This window comes from Thermobia domestica, chromosome 5 (assembly GCF_964235325.1).
Source record: "Thermobia domestica chromosome 5, izTheDome1.hap1.1, whole genome shotgun sequence".
NCBI classification, from domain to species: domain Eukaryota; kingdom Metazoa; phylum Arthropoda; class Insecta; order Zygentoma; family Lepismatidae; genus Thermobia; species Thermobia domestica.
Window position 1 is genome coordinate 159340937 of NC_137458.1, and position 12257 is coordinate 159353193.

General features: G+C 35.7%; 1 protein-coding gene across 1 annotated transcript in view; it reads left to right on the forward strand.

The window, feature by feature from the left end:
- MagR (Iron-sulfur cluster assembly 1 homolog MagR) overlaps nt 1-12257 on the forward strand; it is a 45815-nt gene that overhangs the window by 365 nt on the left and 33193 nt on the right. The gene's annotated exons all lie outside the window — the stretch shown is intronic.

Sequence of the window (12257 nt, forward strand, 5' to 3'; positions counted from 1 at the left end):
AGCATCTTATGCACCTGCACCTGAACTGGCGTTACATCAAAAACTATATGTTGTGTGAATGGTTGATGTTAGTCGTTGTCACTTCCTTCACAAGGCGAATTTTTCTAAGTTAATTTACCTTGTACATGGTGGTTTACCGTATGTACTGGATTCTGTCATATTTCTGGTCCAATTTATTGACGTTTCTTACCATTTAATTTTACGATCTCCTCAATTCTGTTGAAATGAAGTGATAACATCGAAACATTTCTACCTGGTATCGAACCTAGAACCACAATGGACAGGAAGCACGTCCGCTACCCTCAGCCACTCGTAAGCACTTCCATTATAAATTGAACGGTGTAAGTATCGACGTGTTCAAAATTAAGGGTTAACTGCTGTATCGCCGGACCAATTTTAGAAAATTTACCAGGTGAATTTAGAGAATTTATTTTAGTTTGTGATAAAGAGTGAGTGAAACTCAGTGAGACGAATAGTTGAAGTTAAGAAAATACTTGTTGATGTTAATTGTTTTAGATGTTGTAAACGGCACTACATATGTTGGCAGAAGGGACTATTTGGCGCAGAGGTACACTTGTTATGGTTTTTGGGAAAGGCAGTGTGGAAATGGTGCGTAAATAACAAGATTGTGACATATCGTCTTTAAGTTTTATCGAGTTACACAAAAATTAGTGTCAGTAGTTAAAATGATGTGAAAGGCGTGGTCTACTAAACAGGCGAACAGTTTGTCGTAACTGTGGAAACGAATTGAAACTTCAGAGAAGGAGAGAAACATCTAACCAAACCTAATCTAGTCTAACCTAATTTAGTACATTTTGGTACTGTTTTTGATGACAGTATCTCCTCCAAAGCTGTGCAACGCATAAACCGTGCATTTTATGACATATAAAGCGTTTTTCCACTATTCTGGTTTGTGTATACCCACCGTCGCTAACGTGCCTGCTCGCTACGGACGCACTCACTCGATACCTCACGGGCTTTCCTGCTGCGCTCCTGCTCTGACTCGGTTAGATGTCATTCGTGCTTTTTAGTGTCCATCTAGCGTAAGTTGATTCGTGTTTTATGCACTAGTTTTTTTTCCATACGTCCACATTGTATTTCGAACAATAATCACTACCAATTTGGCAAGGGTCAAAACCTAGTATTTTCGGGGAGAAACTAAATATTATTATTATTTGTGTATTTATTTTTTCGATTTTCGTGTGGTCTGGCTATACAGCAATAATGCCAAAATACAGGATGGTAAGAAACCATTTAAACAATTTTCGGGAGCTGATTTCGGACACGGAAAGGAGCAAAAAATTATTCTGGAACTTTGGTCAATTAGGGAGAGTTTCGGCGGTGCGGAAAACGTGGGAAAATGAACTTCAGAGGGCTGTAATTCAAAAACAACGCAACGTAGAGAGTGCGGTTTAGAACATGACACTCGAAGTCATACCTGTTCGATTGAAAAATGTATGTTTCAAACCTCTGCAAGATGTGTGCGAGGGATTCCCTAAAGAAACGTAGGGATTGCTTGCCAGGTAACTTGCATGTGCACTACTGAGGGAAAAGAAATATATAAATAAAATAAACAAACAGCAACATTAAAAATAAAAATGTCGTAACTGTTTTCATTTTTCTTGACGATAAGAAACGTGGATCAACAGATAAATTACAACAGAATTTTCAAAAATGAAGTGAAATCTTTCACCTTATGTCTCAGGGTAAAACCATGAAGGCTAAAGGAGACGGTGATGATGAGTAATGAATGAAATGGTGGAATGAAGAAAGTGGGAGGAAACGGGAGAACCCCGAGAAAACCCACGCACACGGTGTTTGTCCACTACAAAGTTCACTTGGCGGAGGCTGGGATCGAACCCAAGACCCCAAGCACCAGAGGTGAACGCTCTACCACTGAGCTACAGCGCCCTCAACAAAATTCTCAAATAGAGAATACAAGTAGGTGAAATAAATTTACGTATCATAGTTAAATTGAATGTACTTCATGAATAAGGCTTGAAAAATCTTGCTTGCACGTATTAGCAAGCCAAAAAATCTACTAGCCAGACCATTTTGCAGTCACAGTGTTTATGGGTGATTCCACGAAAAAGGGAAATTTTCTGTCACGGGCATTTCTTCAAATTACTACTAAAAAGAATCACCTCAATTTTTTTTTTTTTTTTTTTTTTTTTTTTGTTTGTTTGTTTGGTAGTAACCGTCACAAAGTAGGTATGTCATGTATAACAGTTTGCAAATATAACACGAAACATACGTAAAAAATTAATTATTACCCAGATTTGTCAACACCGTGGGCTGTCACAAAGTACAGTTGACTGATTTTAATCAACAAATTAAAACTGGAGTCGCAAATCAAACATCATTTAATTGTAATTAAATGGAAGAGATCACTTCAGTGTTTCGGTTTTATGGAAAGTAAACCTTTATAATGACTATTTTCAAAAGCTTCACTATTCTTCGTTTCTGTCACCTCTGTTTCGTCTCAACTCCATGGCATAAGAAAAAATTGTCATTGCTCTCAACAGATAGCATGGTCGTCCACATTGGCAACACCCACAAGAAGACAAGGCAAACATGTTTGACTGAAGAACAGAAAAAGTTGTGTGCATGTGTTAAAAGCTATAGGAAAAATATTTTTGTGTGTGGAAAGCAGGTGCGTACTCAATTCCATGGCATTTATTACTGAATGTATTCGTATGGTATACACCTTTCCCTTGAGAAACCTACACCTTAACGTAGAAAATTCGTACACAATTGATCGTGTTTGTTACGCTCATGCTCTTCCAAATATTTTTTTTTCAACATATTGATAGAAATAAGGCTCGTTTATGATCGAGTGACTAGCTCGCCTTTCGTGCGTGGTTCTGGGTCTGTTTCCCGGTGGAAACTCAAAAATTAATGGTGTTTGCTTCGCACAGTGAGGCAATTGAAAAACTCATTTGAGTAGAGGTGTACTGAAACCTGATCTGGCAGACCATCACAACGGCCGCAGAAGCTGACACGCTGACCACGTGTGATTCACACTCAAAGGCCGGCTGGGTGGGTCCTAGCCCATTTAAGGAGTGTTTGGCGAAGTTCAGTTTTGCGGCTGTCAGGTAGCCGGAGGTAAAACTTCAGTCAAGTCAAGATGGATGGTGTCTGTTTTTAACCTATTGACATCTCAATCTATAAGTATTATGCGCACCAACAAAAACAAAGAAGCTATAAGAAAAATATTTTTGTGCGTGGAAAGCAGGTGCGTATATTAATTGATATTGGTTTATTTCCTCTCTTGATTGATTGATTGATTTATATTGGATTATTTCTTCTTAACTAATTTTTAACTTTTTCCAACTCATTATTTGTCACATATGAGTCTCAATAGAAGTTTATTAAAAATTCCGAAAAAATAAACTCGGTACGTACAATTTGGTACGTAGGCGTTTAATAAAAAAAAAAATAATAAAAATAAAATAAAATAAATAAATAAAAAAAACGTTCATCAAAATCTTTCAATATCAATGAATTTCTTATATTTCTAAATGTTTGTTGTGTAATAGTCTATAGGAAGTAACATTTGTTACAAGTTATATAAGATTAAAATGCCGAGAAAACACTTAAGTGAAAAGGAAAGGCTAGAAACAGGGAAGCCGAAAAGAAACATCGGTTGGTAATCAGGAATGATCCTATTAAGTATGAAGAGTTCAAGAGGAGAGAACGGGAAAGAGGAAGGAAGAAGGAAAAATAAAAGGGCTTATTGTTATTATCCGAAAGAGCAAAGTATAAAGAGAAAAAGGTGGCGACCATCATTAAGAGAACATTACGAAAGAAAAATCCGCACAAGTTGCTGAAAAATTTGCTACCTACCTGTCAACATCAATTATAAAATGCAAGAATATTACATGGAACTATTCCGAAACTGGACATGGGAAAGGTACTCCCGATGGGGTTGGGATCACTCTTGAAAGAACCGCAGAATGCCTTGTTGCTCAAGGATATAATGTAGACATTAATTGAACAAATGAGAAAACATTGTAGAGATGTCAAGATATACACTGTTTCAAAGGAAGAAATTTCATCTGTCGGACAGCAGCTTCCTCTCACCACGAAACGTTTTATGGGAACATCAAAAGTACATCAAGTAGCATGGTGTAGCACAACACCACAAGTAATTAATTTCCGCTCTCTTTCGTATTGTACGTGTCTAGCAGGAGGTATCTGCATTTATTTCCATCTCGGGCAACTTAACTACTATTCTCCACCATCAGTGGCAACAATTTCTTCAGACGTAAACATTTTTTGTGAAGTTGGTTTAACATGACGATCCACCAAAAACTGAAGACTGAGTTGCAGTTATATACTTTGAGTGGTACCCCGTAAAATTCAAATTATTTTTTTAACTTTTAAAAGCACTAAAAGCTCTCGCTTCTATTATTATTTGGCCAAAACTTCTGATTACAAGGACTTATTAAATCTTATCTTATGATCAGTTAATTGTTTTCTTTTCAGGGATTGTCGAAGAGTCTAAGGGCAATGTACGGACAGTCAATTTTATGACGCGGATCGGGAGGAATTTCTCCTGACCCAGTAAACCTCACGTTCAAAAAGCGTTGGGAGTTGACATTCTATGTAGACTAGAACAGTCCTTTCCTGTTTCCTCAAGACATTTCCTTTATTGGAGTGGAAAATGTGGGCTACTTAACAAAGAACATCGAATTATCCAAAGAAAATTGAGAAATGATGAGTGCCTTACACTGTCATTTAGTGTTCATTATACAGGATTTTTCGAAACAACACCGACAACGTTTGGGAGGTGATTCCTAACACGAAGATAAGACAAAAAGTATAGACCAATCTGCTTCCTTGCAAAGATATGACAAAAAGTATAGACCAATAAAAGAAATGCTTCCTTTCGGAGTTATAGGCTGCCGAAAACATGAAAAAATGAACTTTAAAGGTCCATAGCTCTAAAACTATGGGACCTACCGTAGTCAGGTCAAGACTTCACTTTGGAACTAGTATGTGCGCTATCCAAATATCCATGTTTCAGAATCCTGCGGTACTTACACAACTTTTATAGAAGTAGTTGGCGAGTACTTCAGATTATATGCTCGTAACCAAACTCCCTCTATAAAAATTGCATCGTGAGTACCTCAGGATTCTGAAACATATTTTTGGATAGCGCACATATTAGTTCCTAAGTGAAGTTGTGACCCGATTACGGCAGGTCTCATAGTTTTGGAGCTATGAACCTTTAAAGTTCTTTTTTTCATGTTTTCGGCAGCCTATAACTTCGAAAGGAAGCATTTGTGCACCCAGGTTGTCTATACTTTTCGTCTTATCTTGGTGTCAGGAATTAGCTCCCAAACGATGTCTGTATTGTTTTGAAACACCTTGTATATGTACCAAATATACAAATACACTTACCAAATGTTGAAAAAGTATTACACTTTCGAGGTGTTGACTTGATCACATAGAGAAGAAAGGCGGTTTACATAAGCTCAGAAAACAAATGAAGTAGACAATAGACAGGTTTAGTGACTACTTCATTTGTTTCGTAAGCTTATGTGAAACGTCTGTTCTCTCCATATGATAGTCAACATATTGAAAGCGCAATAACTTTTCAATATTGGTAAGTGTATGTGTATTTCTTTTTTTCTTATTGTACGTCACATATTCATATACATATGTACTCAATTTTGAAACAATTTTCATATGTTTGCATTTTTTTCTAGAGTATTTTTGTATAACAAATTACGTGTCATCTAGTTTGTTAGAATTTTATTCAACATAAGGAGAATAATTCTAACTTACAAAAATTATTTCAATTTTTATGTAAATTATAAGCTTAATTACTTATTCACTAAACCTTATCACCCAGATGTATCACGTTTCTCAACTCCACAGCAATTTTCAACTCCGTGTTATGCAATCTCAACTCCGTGGGTGCTGAAAAGTTTTATTATTTTTTATTTATTAATAAAAACGATAACGATTCAGCTCTGCTGAACACCTAATTAACATGTACTTAATGGTAGTAAGTGCATCTGATATTTTTTCGAAATAGGCGACCATCAACGGAACAAAAATTTTCCAAGTGAAAATTTCCCTTTTTTCGTGGAATCACCCTTATACAAATAAACAAAAGTCATTTTGCGACACAGTAAACATATCAATACATTTTTTACTTTGTTTATTGGCATGTCTCTTACAAATAAGAAAAAGAGTGACACCTGCTATTTATTCTTGAACTTCCTGTGGATATGTCTAGCTATATGGTAGCCACTGCTTGTGAAATAACGGGGATCGATAGACTGTCTTGGGTCAAATAATTCAAGGTAAGGTCCATTTAGATTTATGAGCATCAGTAAATCCAAATTAGAACTTTCTAGTTAGGAACGTAGTTTCGTTTTGATTAAATTCATTTTGCTGAAACCTCTTTCACAACAACTGGTGGAAACTGGCAGAATACAGATTATACTTAATAGTTTAGAAAGCAAAGGAAATCAGTCTTTGTGTCGCACTGTCTTCTGTAGAAGTGCGTGAAGACAAAAGTTTTTTAAGTTGCTTTGAATATATACCACTCGCTTAAACTATAGTTAACCAGTTCATCCTCCTACATTTTTTGTTCGTTGTGTGCAATAAAACACATTTTTGATTGATCGGACTTTACTCGCCGAATATAAACAAGTATTCGCCAATGGCGAGCAGGCGACTGGATTTTTCAAACCCTGTTCATGAAGACAAGAACACAGGAAGTCTAAAATAATTTGCTTTTTACACTAAATTAAGATACATGGAAAAACACTATGAGTTAGAGGGAATAAATTTAATATATACCGTAATTACCTCACTCGAATGGGCAAAACAACCATTCCTGTGGACGAAATGAATAATTTTAAGAAATCTAAGCATGTTTTCTTTGATGTTTTCCAATCATCTCGTCTTCATTAAGTTCAAATCAATGAAGAATAAACGGATGGATTTACCCCTCCTTTATTTTTTTAAAATAAATTCCACGATAACTTAGTAAAATCTATTTATTTTTGATTCAATATCAAATATGTTTTCTTTGATGCTTTTTCAGAATCCGTAGTTCTTGGGATTAATGAGTCAATAATGAATAGGGAATTTATTCCCATTCATAACCCGTCCAGAGAATAATAATAATAATAATAATAATAATAATAATAATAATAAAGTGTTCCGTGAAAACTTTCATTAAAGAATGTAAGAGTTTAATGCAGCATGACGATTATTGTTCGAGACCACAATTATTTCCGTACTTGAATTTAAAATCAATTAAGAATGAGAGTGTTAACTTACCTCCCTCCCCTTCCGATTTAAAAATATGCTTTAGGTGCCTTCCATTTCAACTCAGGCAAAAGAAAAATAAATAAATAAAATTATACCATCACCATCTCAGATATTGTTGAAACCTTTTTTAGAGCAACTAGGCATGTTTTTAAGAGACCCATAATTTTTGGTTTGTCGAAAAAAATTTCCCGCCAAGTAATGGGCCATCAAAGACGCGGAGTACAATTTACGATTTGTAGAAAACATGGAAAATGGTCAACTTCAGAGCCCCATCATTCAGCTATGGAGACAGGTAGAGTTATAATTCTTGTTGTGGTATATACATAGGGGTATAAATAAACTGTATTTTATTATAGTTTGGTTTGCGCATATGTATCTTTTTGTACATAAAATAACAAATGAATGTCAGTTTATCTGAAAAGTCGAAGTTTGCGAATTTTTTTCGAGCACTTCCGGTTCGAATTTTAATATTCTGTTTTCACGGTTGGTAAGACCTAGTTACCCGCTTTCTGACAAAAGAAAATTGTATCGCTTCTGTGTGCAACCGTTTCGTCGCAAAAAATTCGAGAAATTGTCAAATTTTCAAAAATCGCCATTTTTGTCGAAAACATCGTATTTTAAATTTCTGAAGTTTCGCCAGATGTTTCAACTTTACATGAACAATAAACATACCAAATACCATTCTCGACCAATGCTTTATGAATTAACTACAGCCTTTTGAAGTTAGCGAAGTTCCGTTAACTTTTTGATGTCACAGTTGGCAACACTGGAAACAATAAGAGTGCAACAATTTGATGATGTTTGTGGTTCACATTCATTAAATAACGAACAAAAAGTTTTTCCTGACGGTTTTTTTTTTTATTATTTTAATCAAAAAGGCTCTCTGAAATAGTAAACTGAGCCCCCTCCCCCATCTTTTCCGTTTTCGTAAACTGAAGTAATCTGAGATGGAAATTACGATTGCAAAACACATACATTTTAAGTTCACTTACTTAAAATGGTCTTGGGAAACAAATTTTCACCGTTTTTTTTTTTTCCCACATGAACTAATCATCTTCTTGCTTGGTGTCGTCTTCTCTAAAAGCATGTAACGATGCAGATGCTTCAATAGGTGTTGGTACGCTCACAACTCGTAGCACATTGTCGATAGTCACAAAACACTTATTTTCACTTTTCTTATGCTCTTCTGGAAACCTGCACCCTGCTGAAGATCCATATGGAAGCATAAACAGCACTTCAACTTCACGTAATTCATGATTTATTCATAATATTTCTGCTACCCACCACTGGTTATCATATATGCATGTAACAAAAGTTCCTTTTTGCAGACTTCTTAAATCTACACTTTAATTGCAGAAGCTCGATTTTGGGAGAAGCATGAAGTTAGTTCATGGTGACCCGTTACTGCCATAAAAACTTCGCCATTTTCCGAAAGCCAAAGGTGACTTCGTTGAATACCAGTTACCGGTCGCATACTTTCCCATTCTTGCATTTCTTCTTCTTCTTTTTCGGAAATTGTCGAATTCTGTTCCAGGCAACAAAACGAGAGTAATAACCGGAGTTTGTACTTGCACTATACTCACGAATTCTTCTCCAGTTTTAGGAGCTCCTCCGTGGCTAAGCGGTTAGCGTACGCGCCTTTGGCGTGGGAGGCCCGGGTTCGATTCCCGGCGGGAGCTCATGTGGTTCGGATTCCACGTTAATCAGTAGGTCCACGTCTCATATAGCCTCGCTGCTGAACGGGACGTTAAACTCAAAATCAACTCATCAACTCTTCTCCAGTTTTAATAATATGTATCTGTTTTTACCTAATGTTAAGCTACGTTGCCACATTCTTTACAACCCCCTCCCCCCAAATACCTCGCAGAAACCCTTGCATGACCGGTTTTACTGAAAAATCACTGCTTTATCGAACCTGTCTGCATCTCGAACATCTGAAAGCGATTTTTAAAGTATGATGCAGCACCATCAGAAATCACTGACACGGTTTGGGAAATTATAGACACTTATTTTCACGTATTCGAGAGTATTTTTAGAATCTTGTCTATGGCTATGAGTACATAAGCCGAATCTGTGTTTTGTCGTCGCTTACAACAAAACTGTCAGTTGTTTCATAATAATATACCACTGCCGTAAAGATGGAAATCTTACTTGTTAACTTGATAATTTATGTACAAAAAAATTCGCATGTACAAACCAAACTATAAAATTAGTTTATTTATATCCCTATGTACATACCACAGCAAGAATTATCTCTACCTGTCTCTATAGCTGAATGGTAAGGCTCCGAAGTTGACCATCTTCCATGTCTTCTACAATTCATAAATTGTACTCCCCGTCTTTGATGGCCCATTACTTGTCGGGAAAATTTTTTTCGACAAAACAAACAACATGGGTCTCTTAAAATCATGTCTAGTTGCTATAAAAAAAAAAAGATTCAACAACATCTGAGATGATGATGGTACATGCTCCGCCTGAATTGAAATGGAAGGCACTTTTACTATAATTTTTGTAAGAATTCAATTTTGACACAATGTAAGGTATACTTATTTACTGAGGTTTCCACAAATTTCCACTGCTTTTCTGAAGATTACCCATCGTCTACTGCTTGGAGTTGAAATGGAGCAATAAAGAGAGACTGAATCTTCTTCCTTCGCGATTTCAAATAAAAAAGGCTCTGTGTAATTTCGTAAAAATACTCTGATTTTTATTAAACTTAGTGGGTTTGTTGAAGATAAGAGACTTACTCGTAATTTGCCGTAAATGAAGGGTAGCCGATTATGAACTGTTCAGTGTAAAAACCTTTTCATACAAAAACTATGAATTGTCAAGAGTTCGAAGTCTTCCAAATTTTTAGCCCTAGAAGTGCTAAGCCTGTCAGAAACCTTTGAAGTAGGTCTGCTATACATTACTTAAATTGTTACATATATAATATCATTCATATATTACATAAGTGTTTATATAAGACAGAAGAAATATGTTAAAAAATGTAGGATTTGGACTAAAAAGAAAACTGAAGAGAACTTTTTTAGAAAAGATGGGTCACATGCAGAACCAAAGGATGTGTGTGTGTGTCAAATCAGCCTGCATCAAATGAATTATTTGTTTTTTTCAAAGACTTGTAAAAAAAAAAAAAAATAATAATAATAATAATAACACGCGGGCAAAATTGATCCGTTTTCCCTTGGTACTTCTAGGATTAAACATTCTTCGTGGACATCATATTCACCCGTGTGTTTTGATTTATAAAGTTCTTCAGTATTATATTTTCCCGGTATGAAGGACGTATTACACAACAGTCACGAAGCACCATCACCACTTACGGCTGCAAATATTTGTCTTCCCATCACCGACAGGTCGTGTTTGCAAATTCCTCGTTATGTTGGATCCACCTTGATCAGCCATTGTACACATGCTTTCATACGCTGGATGTTATTCACTTTGCTCGGCTACCTGCACTGAAACTCAGAGCGACTACAAGTACACTTTACTGCCAGATGGTTGCGAACGCTGAGTTCAATACCTGTTGTTGTACAACGACGCCCGCATGCCAATTCCTGCTCCACACAATTTCGTTCCGACTTTTGTATTTTCGACAACACTCTACATCGGTTCATACTTACATTCGCTGCAAAATGAAGGAGGTACTTAATTTATTATTATTATTATTATTATTATTATTATTATTATTATTATTATTATTATTATTATTATTATTATTATTATTAGCAACAGCAGCCGCCGCCTGAGAGCATCACTTCGAATGATAATTTGACTCAAAGCAGTTCGAAGTAATTGAAATTATTACGTAGAAGTACCGGTTTACGGGTCATTCTTCATAGAATCATCATATTTTTCGTTAAAGACATGTTTGCTGGTACTGAACACAGTATATGTATCACCTTTGCGAAGTGTTCAATTTTTTTAAATTATAGTCTTCAGAAATCGACCGACGTCACACCCAGTACCATATATATATATCAGTTTTGTAAGAAGAGAGTTCAAGTAGTCTACTAAAATTGAATACCATTTTGTGTTGCAATACATACAAGACCTATTTGAAGAAAAAAGACTACTGAAAAGGAAAATTTGAGATCTCCCCCAGCCTTCATTTTCTTGTATACCATTCTGGCTACATCTTTATCTCATTTCTGTCTGTAAGAAAATATATTTATGATTACAGTTTAATTATTGGAAAATTACAAACCAATTAAATGCTGCCAAGAAAAAGAAGAAAAAAACTGCTAATACGTAGTTAGATAAATTTCTGCGCTAAGTTTAAAAGAAAATTATATTTTGTAAGGTGAAATGATATGGTATCCATTTGATAGAGGGCACACTTCAAACTCCATTAAGTAATGTTGACCCTGAAATAGATCATATTCCCTGTAAAAATGTATTTGCGTTGTTCCGATATGCATAGGAATCGCACAGACAGGAAGACTTCATTATAATTGCAAAAAGAAAAGAACAAAGAAGGATCATCTTGCCAACAATTTCCACCTAAATGCAAATAAACATGATTAATGCACCATATGTTTACCAAACTTTTAACAGCAGAAGTATTTTCTACTTTAAAAAAAGGAACAGTTAGTTTTAAATACCTTTCCGTACCGAGGGAACAGGTTGGGTACCAATGGATCTTCTTTGTTCAGTAGATACAAATGGAAGAAGTTAACCCATTATTTTGTATCGTGCAACAAGCAAATTAACATATTTCAATATACACTGTAAAGCCATTTTACACTGATACAAAGATTTTTTGAAATTAACTCCCATCAAGCCCAAAGTATGATCACAGTATCCGCTTGATAGGACTGAGGCTGCGGAATTTTCCTATAGTGAAGCGAGTGCGCTGTTCATCTACAATCGCTTGTCATGATGCCTTTCTCCAATTATGTGTACTATACTGCATAATGAAATTCCTTCTAACTATACGGTTAGCTACGCGCTTTTGGCGC